This window comes from Somniosus microcephalus, chromosome 10 (genome assembly GCF_052327205.1).
Source record: "Somniosus microcephalus isolate GS21.2 chromosome 10, FLI_Smic_1.0, whole genome shotgun sequence".
Classification (NCBI taxonomy): domain Eukaryota; kingdom Metazoa; phylum Chordata; class Chondrichthyes; order Squaliformes; family Somniosidae; genus Somniosus; species Somniosus microcephalus.
In genome coordinates this window covers 174,496,846-174,514,747 of record NC_140996.1, presented here as the reverse complement: position 1 = coordinate 174,514,747, position 17,902 = coordinate 174,496,846, and the positions used below count along the sequence as shown (strand labels likewise).

At 45.9% G+C, this 17,902-nt stretch overlaps 1 protein-coding gene across 6 annotated transcripts in view; it reads right to left on the bottom strand.

Annotated features, from left to right (window-relative positions):
* Positions 1 to 17,902, bottom strand: part of sgcg (sarcoglycan, gamma) — a 1,055,765-nt gene that overhangs the window by 857,501 nt on the left and 180,362 nt on the right. For 4 of the 6 annotated variants that reach the window (XM_085999188.1, XM_085999193.1, XM_085999186.1 and 1 more), the window contains exon 3: positions 6,066 to 6,167. The exons of the other annotated variants lie outside the window; for them this stretch is intronic. The gene's annotated coding sequence lies outside the window, so the exon portion shown is untranslated. The remainder of the gene's footprint in view (positions 1 to 6,065; positions 6,168 to 17,902) is intronic. 6 annotated transcript variants of the gene reach the window in all.

Genomic DNA, 17,902 nt, shown 5'->3' with positions numbered 1-17,902 from the left:
GTTGCTATTTAACCATAATTCTTATTCTTATTGGATGAGTTATCATACTCCTTCTCACGTCACAAAGTGTTCAGATGCTGGGTCCTAAAGTTCCCAGTTACATGTTTTGCTCATTTAGTGAAAATCCAGAATTTTATAAATATTTAATAATATTGTGGGGAAAATACAAACTTGCCATACATTATTCACATCCACCCATGAGCAATCCACTGATTCAGAAAGATCAATAATATATTAGGAATACCCTCAGTGAGAGTGGGAATAACCCAATTGTGAAACCGAGCACAAATCAGACTGTGTGTTTTTGATAAGATTTTACAATTATGAAGCAAAGATAATATGGGTCAGCATAGAAACAATGTAGTCCTTTCGGGGGCTGACATTGTACTCAATTTCAGCTCAACCACATCATCTCAGCTTTCTAACAGGACCATCCTTAGTGACTGGCAGGAAAGTACTGTGCAAATTTATTTATTTAAGAATTTGTTTATCCAGAACACCCCCTTGGAATTGAGCAGCATGTTTCTGTGAAGGAAAACAAAATATATTGGACATACAGAACAGGTCAGACAGCGTCCTTTTTCTTTCCCTTTCAATTTCCTGACTTACGTGCTTTCAAAATTTACAGGTTTAATTTTTACATCTGCATGGCTGTCCGGCATACTGTATCCTGTACATAAAAGCACAATTAAACTGCTGGCCTAACACAAAAAAATCCTGGCTTATTATAAAAATCATAGAATCATAGAAATTTATGGTGCAGAAGGAGGCCATTCAGCCCATCGTGTCTGTGCTGACCAAAAAAGAGCTATCCAGCCTAACATTGAAACATAGAAACATAGAAGATAGGAGCAGGAGTAGGCCATTCGGCCCCTCAAGCCTGTTCCGCCATTTAATGAGATCATGGCTGATCATCCAAATTCAGTACCCTGTCTCTGCTTTCTCCCCATATCCCTTGATCCCTTTAGCCTTAAGAAATATATCCAACTCCTTCTTGAATATATTTAATAAGTTGGCCTCAACTGCCTTCTGTGGTAGAGAATTCCACAGGTTCACCACTCTCTGGGTGAAGAAATTCCTCCTCATCTCAGTCCGAAATGGCTTACCCCTTATCCTTAGACTGTGACCCCTCATTTTGGACTCCCCCGCCATCGGGAACATCCTTCCTGCATCTAGTCTGTCTAGTCCTGTTAGAATTTTATCAGTTTCAATGAGATCCCCTCTCATTCTTCTAAACTCTAGCGAATATAAGCCTAATCAACTCAATCTCTCTTCATACGTCATTCCTGCCATCCCAGGTATCAGTCTGGTGAATCTTCGCTGCACTCCCTCCATGGCAAGAACATCCTTCCTCAGATAAGGCGACCAAAACTGCACACAATACTCAAGGTGTGGTCTCACCAAGGCCCTGTACAACTGCAGCAAGACATCCTTGCTCCTGTACTCGAATCCTCTCACTATGAAGGCCAACATATCATTTGCCTTCTTAACCACCTGCTGCACCTGCATGCTTACCTTCAGCGACTGGTGCAGAAGGATACCAAGGTCTCGTTGCACTTCCCCTTTTCCCAATCTATTGCCGTTCAGATAATAATCTGTCTTCCTGTTTTTGCCACCAAAGTGGATAACCTCGCATTTTTCCACATTATACTGCATCTGCCATGCATCTGCCCAATCACCCAACCTGTCCAAATCATACTGGAGTTTCTCTGCATCTTCCTCACAGCACACACGCCCACCCAGCTTTGTGTCGTCTGCAAACTTGGAGATATTACATCTAGTTCCCTTGTCTAGATCATTAATATATATTGGGAATAGCTGGGGTCCAAGGACTGATCCCTGTGGTACCCCACTAGTCACTGCCTGCCACTCAGAAAAAGACCCGTTTATTCCAACTCTTTGCTTTCTGTCTGTCAAAATCTGGTAGGGGGTGCCATGGGCGGATCTTGCACCCACCCTCCAATGTCAAGAGGCCAGGTCTGCGGATGTTCCCAAGTTTCTTCGCATATGGTATGGTAGCATAGTGGTTATGTTGCTGGAGTAGTAATTCAAATCTCACCACAGCAGCTGGGAAATTTAAATTTAAATAATTCTAGAATTAAAAAGCTATTATCAGTAATGGTGACCTGAATCTACTGGATTGTTGTAAAAACCCATCTGATTCACTAATGTTCTTTAGGGATGGCAATTTGCTATCCTTACCTGGTCTGGCCTATATGTGACTCCAGACCCACAGCAATGTGGTTGACTCTTAACTGCCCTCTGAAATGGCCTAGCATGCACTCAGTTATATATGCTGGCTCACCACCACCTTCTCTACAGCAATTAGGGATGGGCAATAAATGCTAGCCTTGCCAGCGACATCCAAAGCCTGTAAATTTTTTTTTTTTAATTCCACCATTTGGGCCCTCCATGAAGCCTCAGCTGAGAGCAAATGTGAGTACCACCAAGGCCCCAGAAATTCCTGAGAGAAAGGTAATCAACCTTGGAGGGGATCAATTGCATTTTTTTCAAAAGGTGCACAGGCCCCTTGGAGCTGAAGACATTCTTACCTTTTTCTCCTTCAATGGCGGGATGTGCCTCGGTGTCCCCCTAGAGAAGTGATTTTGGGATGCTCCACTTTCAGGCAGTCAGATTGGGGCAGGTGCTACTGAAGGGCCCTTGTAGGTATGATATGCTCTCCTTGGTTATACAAATGACCCTTGTAATGATCAATAACATGTCATTCTATAGTGGACACTAGGTGGAACCGTAGAGCTGTATATAGCTGTATGTATATTAAGACTACATTACCCATGAGGCTAGGCTACCCACAAGGCAGCAGTCAAGATGGAAGCCTCTACAGATACTGTACCTAGTCCACATGTGCTCAATAAAAGTGTCTAGCAAAAGCTAGCTGTGTTCATAATAAGAATGTCTATTTATTAATGAACATAAGAACCCTGTCCCCAGGATTTGGGACAGGGACCCCACTTGAGGCAAGGGCGAGCTAAGGTTCCACTCTGCCTCACTTGAACCAGTGGAGCAGGGCCCCAGGAGTTTCAGGGCCTGAGTGTTAGAGAGTGCCTTCAATTTGTCATTTATGAAGTGAGCGAGCTGAGGTTGGTCATTTGTACACACAAATTGGCAGGTAGTTTTGGCGGGCACCAATCAAAGGGTGTGTTTATACTGAAACTTTAGTGTTGCCAAGAAGTGGTTTCCAATTTCCGGCAAGGCTAAAATTGTAGAATAAATGTGGAGTTAGGGCCCCACCTGTTGAGGCAGACGATATGCTACTCACTGGAGGGTGCAGACTCACATTGATCTGAGAGCAGCCGGGAAGTAGGGCATGAATGTGTGGTGGGAGCCAAATATATAGCTTCCAATGTTAAGCTAAAGAAAGTTCTGGTTCATCCTTAACTTCACGTCTGACAAGAATTCAGCAGCGCAGTCATAGTTGAGAGTTGTGATGTAGAACTAAAGCTTGGGTGTCACCAGCATAAGCTTTTTTCATGCATATGGATAAAGGAGATGAATTTATGCTGGGGTTCTCCTGTTCACCTGCCATAACTTCAATGGGAAAGTTGTAGATACCCAGAAAAACTTTTACACCATTTTGCCAGGGTTTCCACAGCTCTTCTGCTGATATTATGGCAAATAAGTGAGAACCTCTGTGGAAATTCACCCCCAATGCTGCTAAGGGGAGTCATGTAGACAAAGAATAGGAGAGGAGCAAGAATTAAACCTTGGGATACATGAGAAATGGCCATGTAATGTAGGACCAAATGTTATTGCAGAAATGTTGCTGGCTACTTTAGGACAGGTAAGAATGGAGCATGAGATTGCAATCCCATGGAGAAGACCACAGGGAAGAGACTGGATAGGATAGGGTGGGCAACCATGCTGAAGGCTACGAAGGCTGAGGAGGACAAGGAGGAATAATCCTTAGTCACAGTTTTAGAAGTTGTCATTGGTAATTTTGATCAGGTTAGTCTTGGTACCGTGGGTGGGATGACAACTGGACTGAAGGAATTGAAGCAGGCAGTGGTGGGTGAGATAAGCATGGAGGGGTGGGGCAGTGACACATTGAAAGACCTTAGAGAAAAAAAGGTTAGCGATGGAGTGGTAGATGGAAAAGGCAGTGAGCATGGACTTTTTAAGGAAGGAATGATCATGGCAGTTTTGAAGTTGCAGACACAACTTCTGAAAGAGAGGCAGTAATGATGTTAGCAAGTATTAGGCTAAAGAGAGGTAGTTGAGTGATCAAAAATTAGGTCAGAATGGAGTTGAAGGATCTCATAAAGGAGATGAATTTGATGAGGATTGGGAGGGGTGATGGGTAGAAGCTACATTTGAGACAGTGCTTTTTACCACCAATGGGTAATAGGACAGACAATAGAATTATCATCCAGTGGAAAATCCAGTCCCAGCAGTGCCTCGCTTATTTAAAACTGTTTAGTAAACCTAAGGTTTTAAGTTGAAGTTTCAAAATATATATTCATTAAATGATAAGAATTCATTTAAATCTATTCTGAAAATACCCAGTGGGCTGAACTATCTGACTGACAGTCCTATTAAATGCAATAGTGAAGTTAGGAAACTGGGAGTGGGAAGATGATTTAGGACTCAGGAGCTCACAGTGGGTTTTATCTAAATTAAAAAAACGGTATGCACTGGTGCTCAAACCAACTCCTCCTCCAGCTGTTTATTGACTCATGTTGGAATTCACACATGGTACTTGCAGTGTTCTGGTCCAAGGATATTTTAAGCCTGGCAAAGAGTTAGCAGAAAAATGTACTCACATGGTGAGCCGGGCTTCACATTCTGACCCTGTAGACTGATGCCATAAAACTGCTGCTGTATTTGCTTCATAACATCTGCCCACTCTGCCCTCAGAACATTCGTTTGTTCCTTTATAAACAAATGTCACACTCATGCAGTGCGACTCTTTAACGATACACAGTGCCTGCTAGTTCTGATTTTAAAGATCATCGCTCATTAAAGATTTTTTTTCTTCTTTCAGATGAGATCCAGTCCCATTTTGTTTGCAAATGTTACAGACTTCGTGGCACTGGTTTCAGGCGGATGAATTAACAACAGAGTTCAGGCCAGAACAATTTGCAAACAATCAGGCAGCTGAGAAGTCTGCTCTCAGAAACATGGGGACAAACAAAAATCAGAACTAAATTAGATATGAAAGACAAGCTATCCTGAGTAGCATACTTCGATAATGAATAGTGATGAGTTGTAGGTGCTCCATATACTAAAAGGTTTGAAAGTCTAAGATTGCCCAATCTCTGGAGTTTGTTCGATGATATCATTTGCAAACTTACTTTCCTCTCTGCTATCAGATTCCCGTGTGTGGCCTGTTTTCTAATTGTAGAAGTGAGCTGTTGGAGCCACACCCTGCCTCAGATACTTTGCTATACCATTAGATTCGCATATTGCTTAAACAAATGTTATACAGACAAGCCAGTACTTCTACACTCAGCATTTGAATTTGTCAAAGTGTCCCTTTTTGGTCTGTCATTGAAAACAAATGTTAAAGACAGCAAATATATTTGTGGGGAGCTGGAAATCTGTAAATCAAGATCAGAGGTTTTCACTGTCATCATTTTTAAGAGCGTTAACCTATATCACATTTTACAGTAGCTTTTCTAACATTTTACTCATTGCAAATCATCCAATGCCACGCTGAACGGATGAAGGCTGAAATATGTCAACCATGACTACAGTATATAACTCAATACATAAACAAGGATACAGATCGATTAACTCCAAGGGCTTTAGTGCTGACATCTCTAGTCATCAGTTGCTTATGACACCTTGCGTGGTTTTATCATCTTATTATGCAAAATAACTGAACTAAAACTTCTCTGTATCACATCATGAGTAACAATCACCCCTACTTATCAAACGGGAAGCTTGTCAAAAATAGAAAAGTACTGATTACAGTTTCATATGGAAATGAAAAGTGCTTATCCTGTTAATGAAAAGGTAACGTATAAATAACGGCATTTTATTAAAAGTACAATGTCAGATATAATAAAGGTGAAGGTTAACTACCAAGTTGCACTGTTTCCTACCCTAGTTTCTTGCGCTGGGCTTGTTTTTCTGTTGAGGTCTCCCTGGATTGCTGAGCTTCACACTACTGTTCAGTGCTGAGACTCGTATCAGACATCCAACAGCTGCAGGTCATAAATTTAGGTCTGTCATGGTTCAAACTAATCATGTGGGTACCAGACACCCGTTGCCTTTTATAAATTCCCTGCCCAGGATTCCTTTTCTTTGCTTGCATTCAAAATATTTACTACAATTTGAAAAAATGATTAACTGGTAGTTTTCAAACCTCCAGACCTGATTATAATAAATACTTGGCAATGGTTCTTTATTTATATGCAAGGTTTTTAAAAAATATATATATATACACAATGGAACCCTTTAGACTCTTGAGGGCCAGACGCTCCCATAACACAATGCCACAAATGCTACTTGAAGTAACGCTTTACTTGAGTATAAGAACAGGTTTTGTGCCAGCACCAGGGCAAATCGCCCTTTCCCCTCACTAGTGTTGCAGCCTTGCCACTAGGGCATGCTGCATGAAAGCCGAGCAGCTTTATATTTCGGCTGCTTGACAATTCTCATTTTCTCTTTTGCCCAGGGCAAAGTCATGTGGAGATTGGTGAAGGGATGGGAACGGTTATAGTTAGTCTTGGGCCAGGGAATCCTTCATATATATATTTTTAAAAATCTACATTCAATGCATTAGGCTCTATTCCTTGTTCAGACCAGAATTGCAACATCATACTGAATTTTGCTTTTGTTTTGGAAGGGAGATAGGGGTGGGAGGGGAGGTGGGGGCACGATAAGAGTTAAAATGAAATGCTTAACACTTTTCGGGGGGGGGGTGCGGAAATAGTTTTACAAAGAATATAACCATTTCACTGAGGATGCTTCATGAAGCCATCTCTCCTATGAGCAAAATTAACTAAGAGGTTGCTGCAGGGCCAGTGTTTCACCACCTGATTAGCATATCAGTCATGTTTTACTTTTCAGGATACCAGCAAATCTGAACACAGATGGGTTGTGGGAAACTTTGGCTTTGTTTGGTGCCTAAATTGACTGAAGAGTAAATCAGTGCTCAGTCTAGTTTGGCAAGAAAACTAGTAGAAGTAGGGATCTTAACCAGGATAAAAATAGAGGAGGTGCTTAAAAGGTTGCAGGGCTAGAAATTGGGTTGCTTTGCGCCTCTCGTTAGTGCCCCAGGGAGTGCTAATGGGCCGCAAATGCCCTAGCACCCGGGTGCGGTGCTGCTAACGCCTCCCGCGAAATTCAGCTGGAGGTAGGCGATAGCTGGTAGCGCCCCGCTCCACTGCGCGGCGACGATGACTTCATCGCTGTGCGCAGCGCCCCATTTGCGCCCCGGCCGCAAACTTCCCTTGCGCCCCCTGACCTATCACCGGGCGATATGTCTGACAGGATCAGGGGGTGGTTTTGCAGCGGGCGGTGCCGCAATTTAAAGGGCGGCTATTTTTATTTTGGCCGACTGCCAGCACCTGTCCCCTTTCACATTTGTTTGCATGGTGCCGGCCACAATCGTTCAGCCCGGCACTCCTCTTGAGTGCTGGGCTGTTTTCATGGCACCCCGCTCCCCGGTGCGCGCAGTGCTAGGCCCCTCCCCTTTAACCAGGGGAGGAGGCCTGCCATGACACAGTGCTATGTGCCACCATATAGTGCCACGACATTGAGTAGTAGTGCCCCAAGTAGCAGGTGAAGTGCTTCCAGTAACGCGCCACCTCCTTCTTGGGGCGCTACTACTGAATTTATGGGGTGGGGCGCTAACTATTTCGGGACGCTAAAATTATACCCAATTTTCCCCCCGCAGTGTTCCAAGTAGAAAACTCACCCGGTCTGGATGGGATGTATTCCAATTTGTTGAGGGAAGTAAAGGTGGGACTGGAGGATTGCAAATGTTACTTCCCTGTTCAAAAAAGGGGAGAGGGATAAACTTGGCAACTAGAGTCCAGTTAGCCTATCATTGGCGGTGGGGAAACATTTAGAGGCAATAATCCAAGACAACATTAATTGTCACTTGAAAAAATGTGGGTTAATAAATGACAGCCAGCACGGATTTGTTAAAGGCATATTGTGTTTGGCTAACTTAATTGAGTCCTTTGATGAAGTAACAGAGAGGGTTGATGAGGGTAGTGTGGTTGATGTTGTATATATGAACTTTCAAAAGGCATTTGATAAAGTGCCACATAATAGGCTTGTTAGCAAAATTGAAGCCCATGGGATTAAAGGGGCAGTAACTATGTGGATACTACGTGGATATGAAATTGGTTAAGAGACAAACAGCAAAGAGTAGTGGTGAACAGTTGTTTTTCAGACTGGACGGAAGTATACAGTGGTGTCCCCCAGGTATTGGTATTAGGACCACTGCTCTTCTTGATATATAGTTTTGACCTGGACTTGGGTATACAGGAATAATTTCAAAGTTTTCAGGTCGCACGAACATGAATGTAGTAAACAGTACGAAGGCTACTAATAGACTTCAGGAAGACATACAGGGCTAAAAATTCAGTATCGCCGCGCCAGGTCTTTAGTGCCCGAAATTTTGCGCTCGCCCGGATTCCCGTAGCGCCCGCCTGAAATTCAGTTGCGCCGCCCCAAGACGGAGGCGGGCGCTATTGCAGGGCTTGGCCGCCTCGTTTGGGGCGATGAAAGTCAGTTTCAGGCGTCCAGCTGCCGCTGCGGCACCCGATGCGGTGCGGCAGGCTGGGGTACTGCAGGCCTCCTCCTTCTCTTAAGGAGGAGCTGCCTGCAGCCGTGAGATCGCCGCTGGATTCCCCCGGCAAATGAGCCCGGCACCACGGAGAAGTGCCGGGCTCGCGGGAGTCAGACACCAATGCCGCGGGGGGGTGGTGCAGGAGTCCGGGGAGGGAGGTGCGGCCAGGTGGCCGCCGGGAAAGCGGCCGGCCGCCCCTCCACCTTTATGCGCCGGCCTCTCGGAGCTGCAAGGCACCGTTTTTCAAACGCTGTTTGCGGCCGCTACGGGTGAGGCGGCCGCAACTGAATTTGGCCATCGGCACGGAATAGCATTGGAACCGGGGCGCTGTGCACACCGATGACTTCATCGGTGCCGGCGCAGCGCTACCGGCTAACGCCGATGTTAGGGACCAACTGAATTTCGGGTGCTAAAAAACTTCCGGCGCAAACCACTCTATAGCCAATAAGTGGGCGCAAACGCGACTGAATTTCTAGGCCACAGATTTGTAAAATGGGCAGACACATGGCAGATGAAATTTAACGCAGCGAACTGTGAAGTGATGCATTTTGGTAGGAAGAATTAGGAGAGGCAATGTAAACTAAATGGTACAATTTTAAAAGGGGGTGCAGGAGCAGAGAGACTTGGGGGTGTGTGGACATAGATCTTTGAAGGTGGCAGGACAAGTTGAGAAGGCTGTTAAAAGAGCATATGGGATCCTGGGCTTTATAAACAGAGGCGTAGAGTACAAAAGCAAGGAAGTTATGTTAAGCATTTATAAATCACTGGTTAGACCCCGGCTGGAGTATTTTGTCCAATTCTGGGCACCACACTTTAGGAAGGATGTCAAGGCCTTAGAGAGGGTACAGATGAGATTTAATAGAATGATACCAGGAATGAGGGACTTCAGTTATGTGGAGAGACTGGAGAAGCTGGGCTTGTTCTCCTTAAAGCAGAGAAGGTTAAAGGTAAACTTAATAGAGGTGTTCAAAAGCATGAAGGGTTTTGATAGAGTAAATAAGGCAAAACTGTTTCCAGTGGTAGAAGGGTCAGTAACCAGAGGATACAGATTTAAGGTAATTGGCAAAAGAACCAGAGGCAAGGTGAGGAGACATTCCTTTTTACACAGTGAGTTGTTGTGATCTGGAATGCACTGCCTGAAAGGTGGAAGCAGATTCAATAATAACTTTCAAAAGGGTATTGGAAAATACTTGAGGGGGGGAAATTTTTCAGGGCTAGAGGGAAAGGGCAGGAGTATGGGACGACTGTAATTGGATAGCTCTTTCAAAGAGCCAGCACAGGCACGATGGGCCCACTGGCCTCCTTCTGTGCTGTATCATTCTATGATTCTATAATTCTATCCACTGAAATAAACGTGTTCACTAAACTGATTCTAAAGTTTAATGCAGATCCAATCTGAAAAATCCAATGTTAACAATAATAACATTTGTACTAATTCTATGAATTGTTAGAGGATTAATTAGCTGATCATTGATTAATGAGATGTAAAGACCTTGAAATTATCTTCATCTCCCCTCTATTTCACATGATTACTTTTGGTTTTACTTGATTACCTTTCGGAATGAGGAAGAAATTTCCAGACCTTTCCTTGGGACATTAAACTGGCTGAGTGGAATCCATAATAGAGCAGATTGCACATGGCTTGTGGAAGGAATGGATTTGATGAACCTTTGATGTCCTTTCCTTGCTGAATGTTTTCTTACATTCTAATATGAGCATTCCTGCTTTTACCGGGACATTTGCGCAAGCAGATGCATACAAAATTTGCTACTTTTCATTTCTCCAGTTTTTATAAGCAGGTTATCTTTCATTTAAAATACCTGAATTTTCAAAATGATGGCTATGCCCCGAACATGTTAAAATGGTGCCTGTGCTTTCACTTCTTCTGTGCTTTACTCGTTGTGTTTGTGAGTATTATCACGTGCACACCAGGCCAGAAACAGTCATCAAACTCCTGGCTGTGGTGCGGAGGAGTTCAGACATATGTGTTTGGAAAATTCAAGATGGTGGAGGGAGCAGAAACCTGATGGAGAACATTCCTGTAATAGTGACAGCAACAGGATGATTCATGAATAGTTAGTGATCAAAATAATAGATAAACTAAGAGGAAGAGAAAGAAATTCAAATAGAGTTAGAGCAGACAGACGGATGAGAAATAAAACAGAAAGTTAATCATAGAGAGTCAACACAAAGATGAGATTGCAATGACCAATGACATATTCAATATTTTATTACACTTATGAATGTTTATCAGATACATTTTCTGCCAAATATTTGTGTCCATGGAATTCTATTGATAGACCCTTGGGCTTGATCAGACATAGGTCCATGTAGATCAGTCTACCGTTTGTGTGTGTGTATACATCTGTCTGCCTTTCTAGCTTCCCATCCTCCACAAACTCTAACTTATCCAAAATACAACTGCCCATAACCTGTCCCACACATCTGTTACTCCCAACCTCCCTGACCTACACTGGTTCCTTGTCCCCCGACATATTAAATGTAAGCTCCTTGGCATCATCTTCACATCCCTCCGTAGCCTCATTCCACTCTATCTCTCCAGCTTTATTTAACCACCCCCCCCCAACCCCCCGGAACTCTTCAGTCCTTTGACTCTTTTGTAAACGTCCTCCACCTTTTGGCCCACCATTGGCAGCAGAAACTTCAGTTGCCTTGGGCTCACTTTCTAGAACTTCTTCCTTAAACCCTATCCATTTCTCTCTTTTACTTTAAAACCCATCTTTTCAATCGGGCTTTTGGTCACCCCTCCTAATTCCTCTCTCTGTGGCTTAGTATTGTTCACCAGTCAATTTCCACTTGTAAAGCTCCTTAGGACATTTGTTAACGTTAACAACACTATATAAATGCAAGTTCTTATTGCTGCTTGTATCTGCTGCTGGTCTGTGTGGATGAGTCTGTTGGTCATAAAAACATAAGAAACAGGAACAGGAATAGGCCAATCGGCCCCTCGAGCCTGCTCTGCCATTCAATAGGATCATGGCTGATCCAATCTTGGTCTCAACATCACTTTCCCGCTCTCTCCCCATACACCTTGACTCCCTTGTAGTTCAAATGTCTGTCAATCTCCGCCTTGAATATATTCAATCTCTGCTGGTTTGTCTGGATTAGTCTCTGCTGCTGGTCTGTGTGAATCATTCTATCTGCTTCAGGGCTGTGTGCATCAGTCTGTTTATCGGCTGCTGGTCTGTGTGTGTCAGTCTCTCTGCTGGTCTGTGCGGTTCATTCTGTCTGCTTCTGGTCTGTGTGGACCAGTCTGTTGGTCTGCTGCTGGTTTGTGTGGATTAGTCTCTGCTGCTGGTCTGTGTGAATCATTCTATCTGCTTCAGGGCTGTGTGCATCAGTCTGTTTATTGGCTGCTGGTCTGTGTGTGTCAGTCTCTCTGCTGGTCTGTGCGGTTCATTCTGTCTGCTTCTGGTCTGTGTGGACCAGTCTGTTGGTCTGCTGCTGGTTTGTATGGATTAGTCTCTGCTGCTGGTCTGTGTGAGTCATTCTATCTGCTTCAGGGCTGTGTGCATCAGTCTGTTTATCGGCTGCTGGTCTGTGTGGGTCAGTCTCTCTGCTGGTCTGTGCGGTTCATTCTGTCTGCTGCTGGTCTGTGTGGACCAGTCTGTTGGTCTGCTGCTGGTTTGTGTGGATTAGTCTCTGCTGCTGGTCTGTGTGAATCATTCTATCTGCTTCAGGGCTGTGTGCATCAGTCTGTTTATCGGCTGCTGGTCTGTGTGGGTCAGTCTCTCTGCTGGTCTGTGCGGTTCATTCTGTCTGCTGCTGGTCTGTGTGGATCAGTCTGTTGCTGGTCTGTGTGAATCAGTACATTTCTATTACACTGATAACACCAGTGGAAGTTTGACAAATCATTTTCCATTTGTGCCCTCTACTCTGCATGGATCAGAGCCAAAGACCTAATTTCTACCCCTGCAATTGAATAACATTTAACATTTTTAAATCGCCTTGACTGTCAAACTGTTTCTTCATGTCATGTATATTTAATTATGGTTCAATGTTACTTGGAGCTTTAATTACGAACCAGGAAAATCTTTTTCCTATACTAGGTGTAGTATTGTATTGGATAAGTAAAGATGACGGCTTTTATTCCGATTAATTAGTGGCAAAAGATGTCACAAGATGATTTTGTTTGACACTCCAATTAAAAAGTATAATATTTAACAATTATATATTGCAGAATAGAATTGAAGCCATCATTCAGTAAATGTAACCTTCCTTGTCATAGCAATGGTTTGTAGGTCTTCCTCTAGCTTTACATTAAATTATTACTTCACCAGTGGAATCTCAAAATCAGTAGCAACATTTCCTGAGTTCCAGTCAATTGGATTATGTAGCAGATCATTTCTAACTGTATGAAACACTCCCTTTTCTGTAGATCTGTTGCAATAGCTGCAATGTTCTGAATTTTTTTGTTTGCATTCAATTCAAAATTCTGAAAAAGTGAGCGTTTTTCCTAGGTTGTAGCTCTCCATCATCATCACACTGCATCAACACATATTTTGTTTTTTTTGTTTTGTTTTCACTGTTTGCTTCCCTTCTCATATTTTCTCCCTTCTTCTTGTGAAGGTGGGGACTCCCACTGGGCTGCAGCTCCACAGGTGCTGGCCACCATCTGGCACTTCACCCAAGTGTTTATTCTTTATGTGTGAGCCCAAACTGCTTCTTCTTCTTCTTAGGCAGTCCCTCGGAACCGAGGATGTCTTGCTTCCACATTAAAAATGAGTTCTCAGGTGACGGATGAGTCCAATGCGGGACCTACAGTCTCTGTCACAGGTGGGGCAGACGGTGGTTGAAGGGGCGGATGGGTGGGGTGCTTGGGTTGACGTGCGCTCCTTGCGCTGTTTGCGCTTGGCTTCCGCTTGCTCCCGGCGAAGAGACTTGGTGTTCGGCGCCTTCCTGGATGCTTCTCCTCCACTTTGTGCAGTCTTGGGCCAGAGATTCCCAGGTGTCGGTGGTGATGTTGCACTTTTTCAAGGAGGCTTTGAGGGTGTCCTTGAAGTGTTTCCTCTGCCCATCTGGGGCTCTCTTGCCGTGTCGGAGCTCCAAGTAGAGCGCTTGTTTTGGGAGTCTCGTGTCGGGCATGCAGACGATGTGACCCATCCATCGGAGCTGATCGAGCGTGGTCAAAGCTTCGATGCTGGGGATGTTGGCCTGAGCAAGAACACTGATGTTGGTGCGCCTATCCTGCCAATGGATTTGCAGGATCTTGCGGAGGCAGCGTTGGTGGTACCTCTCCAGTGCTTTGAGGTGCCTCCTGTACATGGTCCATGTCTCTGAGGCATACAGCAGGGTGGGTATTGCTATTGCTCTGTAGACCATGAGCTTGGTGCCGGGTTTGAGGTCCTGGTCTTCAAACACTCTCTTCCTCAGGCAACTGAAGGCTGCACTGGCACACTGAAGGCGGTGTTGGGCTTAGTCATCAACGTCTGCCCTTGTTGACAGTAGGCTCCCGAGGTATGAAAAGTGGTCCACGTTGTCCAAGGCCTTGTCATGGATTTTGATAATCGGGAGGCAGTACTGTGTGGTGGGGGCAGGTTGGTAGAGGACCTTTGTCTTACAGATGTTTAGTGTAAGGCCCATGCTCTCGTACACTTTGGTGAAGGTGTTAACGATGGTTTGGGGTTCGACCTCTGAGTGTGTGCAGACGCAAGCATCGTCTGCATACTGTAATTCGACGACAGAGGAAGGTACGACCTTGGATCTGGACTGGAGGCAACATAGGTTGAACAATTTCCCGTTTGTTCTGTAAATTAGCTCCACTCCAGCGGGGACCTTACTGAGGGTGAGATGGAGCATTGCCGCAAGGAAGATCGAGAAGAGCGTTGGTGTAATGACACAGCCTTGCTTGACCCCGGTCCGTACATGAATTGGGTCTGTGGTGGAACCATTCGTCAGGATCACAGCTTGCATGTCGTCGTGAAGCAGGCGGAGGATGGTGACAAACTTTTGAGGGTAGCCGAATTTGAGGAGGACACTCCATAATCCCTCATGGTTGACAGTGTCAAAGACCTTTGTGAGGTCAAAGAAGGCCATGTACAGCGGTTGGTGCTGTTCCCTGCATTTCTCTTGTAATTGGCGCGCAGTGAAGATCATGTCTATTGTGCCCCCTAGTGGGCGGAGTCCGCATTGCGACTCTGGGAGGAGCTCTTCGGCCACTGGGAGAAGGCGATTGAGGAGGATTCTTGTGATGACTTTCCCTGTGGCAGACAGCAGGGAAACTCCTCTGTAATTACTGCAATCGGACTTGTCACCTTTCTTGAAGATGGTCACAATTACGGCATCTCTGAGATCCCCTGGCATGCTCTCCTCCTTCCAGATAAGAGGAATGAGTTCATGAATTCACACCAGTAGTGCTTCTCCGCCATGCTTTAGCACCTCGGCAGGGATTGCATCTGCTCCTGAGGCCTTGCTGTTCTTCAGTTGTCAGATGGCCTTTTCAACCTCATGCCGGGCTGGGGTTGTGCTGAGATGGTGGCGGGTAGCATGCTGTGGGATGGAGTTGAGGGCACTCGCGTTGAAGACAGAGTCTTGGTTAAGGAGATCTTCGAAGTGCTCCTTCCAGCGGGCACTGACTGCCTCCCTGTCCTTGATGAGTACCTCTCCGTTTTTGGCCCGCAGTGGGGTAGGACCTTGGGTGCTTGGGCCGTAGGCAGTCTTAACTGCGCTAAAGAATCCATGCATGTCGTAGTTGTCGGCTAGCTGCTGGATCTCCTGCACTTTCTCCACCACCTGTTCTTTAGGTCGCGAGTTTTTTTTGGACCTCAGCCTTCAGGTGTCTGTAGAGCTGCTTTCTTGCTCTCGAGTTCTGTTGCTGTTTCCAGGTCAGGAATGCCTTGTGCTTGCGGCTTATTAGCTCCTGGATCTCCTGGTCATTCTCGTCGAACCAGTCTTGGTGTTTCCTGGTCGAGTGACCGAGCGTCTGTGAGGGTGCCGGTTAGTTCCCTCAGTAACCCCTAGAAGGCACCTTCACTTGTTTGTTTCCCTTTGCTAAATTGTTACTAGTTTACTTAACTGCCTTTTATCAGGTTTATTGGTTTCACCTGTTTTTGCTTGTATTTAAGTTCTGTGGTTTCTTCCCTCTGTGCTCAGTCTTGACAAGCTGTTTGCCTAGTGGTAGCTTGTCTTGAGCTCCTATGTTTGTAACTGTTTACCTGTGTGATTCTAGTAAAGTACTTTTATTTAAGACTGCATACCTGCTTCTCGCCTCATCTGTCTGCACTTGGGTCCAGAACCAGCCTCGCCCTGGCAGCAAGACTGACCCAGTATGGACCCAGCAGTGATGGAGGAACTTTGTTCTATTCTCTCCCATCAAGGTGCTTTCCTCGGCCGCCTTGAGCAACTTCTCCAAAGCATTTTGGACAAGGTAGATACGTGGACTCAGACCATTCAACACCCAGCCGCTGTGGCTTCTGCTCAGGATGTTCCTCCTCAGTCAGTTCCTTTGGGTGCTACCCCACCGGTCGCCGATCTCCAGACTCACCGAGAGCCTCACCTACCCGCGCCAGAGCGCTATGACGGTCATCCGGGCAAGTGTCGCGGCTTCTTGACCCAGTGCTTCCTAGTTTTTGAACTCCAACCCTCCATGTTCCTATCACCCCGCTCTAAGGTAGCGTTCACCATATCACTACTCTCGGGAAAAGCTCTCGCCTGGGCTACCGCTATCTGGGAGCAGCAATCTTTCGTCTGCTCGGACATTCTCCTTTTCGTCGAAGAGATCAGCAAAGTCTTTGACCATCCTGTGAGTGGACAGGAGGCAGCTAAGAGACTTTTGAGTCTCCGTCAGGGCAACTGCAGCGTAGCCGACTTCGCCATTGAGTTCCGCACACTTGCTGCGGAGAGCCGCTGGAACACCGAGGCCCTTCTGTCCACGTTTCTTCATGGCCTCTCCGAATCTATCAAAGATGAACTGGCATCCAGAGAGGTTCCGGAGGACCTTGACACGCTCATCTCCCTTGCCATCAGAGTGGATAATCGCCTCCGGGAGCATGGTAGAGAGAGGAGATTCACTACTTCCACAGAGGTGAGATCTTCCGGTGTTTCGAATCTGGCCAAGAGTTTCCAAGTACCCCCGAGTCCATCTGTTAGCGCCGAAGAAGAACCTATGCAACTCGGCAGAACTCGGCTCTCCCAGTTTGAGAGACAGAGGAGATTGCGAGAGGGGCGTTGTCTTTACTGTGGCCTGTCTGGCCATCTCAGAGCCACATGCCCTGAGCTTCAGGAAAAAGCCAGGAGGATTGGGAAAATACGGACAGATCAAATCCCTTCTCCTACCCCTTCTGTCTTCCAAACCCTGCTTCCCGCTCGTCTCTCTTGGGAGGGACAACAGTACAACCTCCAGGCGTTTATTGACTCCGGGGCCGCTGGCTGTTATATCGATGCCACCCTTGTGCGCAGCCTGAAAATTCCTTTCTCCCGCCTTGACAAGCCTTTACAAGTCACCGCCCTCGACGGCAGGCCCCTTGGTTCTGGGCATATTCATCATATCACTGGAGTATTACATGTCCAAGTAGGGGAGAGACATCAAGAGTTGCTGCAGTTTCACCTTATCGATTCACCTGAGCTCCCTCTCATTCTTGGACATCCGTGGCTCTCTCTTCACAACCCTCACATTGACTGGACTACCGGGACTGTGCTGGAGTGGGGTCCTTCATGTCTAACCGACTGTCTTAAGGTCTTCCCTAGTCTGCCCCGTCCTTCCTCTCCCGAGCCAGCTGATCAGCTGGACCTTGCTCATGTGCCCCCTGAATATTCGGACCTCCATGCTGTGTTTAGTAAGAGGCGGTCCACTACACTCCCCCCACACCGGTCCTACAACTGTGCCATTGATCTCCTGCCTGGCACTAGCCCCCCTCGGGGTCGGCTCTACTCTCTCTCTGGCCCTGAGAATGTTTCCATGGAAGAATACATCAATAAGCCCTCGCTACAGGTTTCATTCACCCTTCCACCTCCCCAGCGGGTGCTGGCTTCTTTTTTGTAAAGAAGAAGGATGGTGGTCTCAGTCCTTGCATAGACTATCGGGGGCTTAACAAAATTACCATTAAGAACCGCTATGCTCTCCCTTTGATGTCTTCAGCGTTTGAGCAGCTGCAGGGAGCTACCATCTTCTCCAAA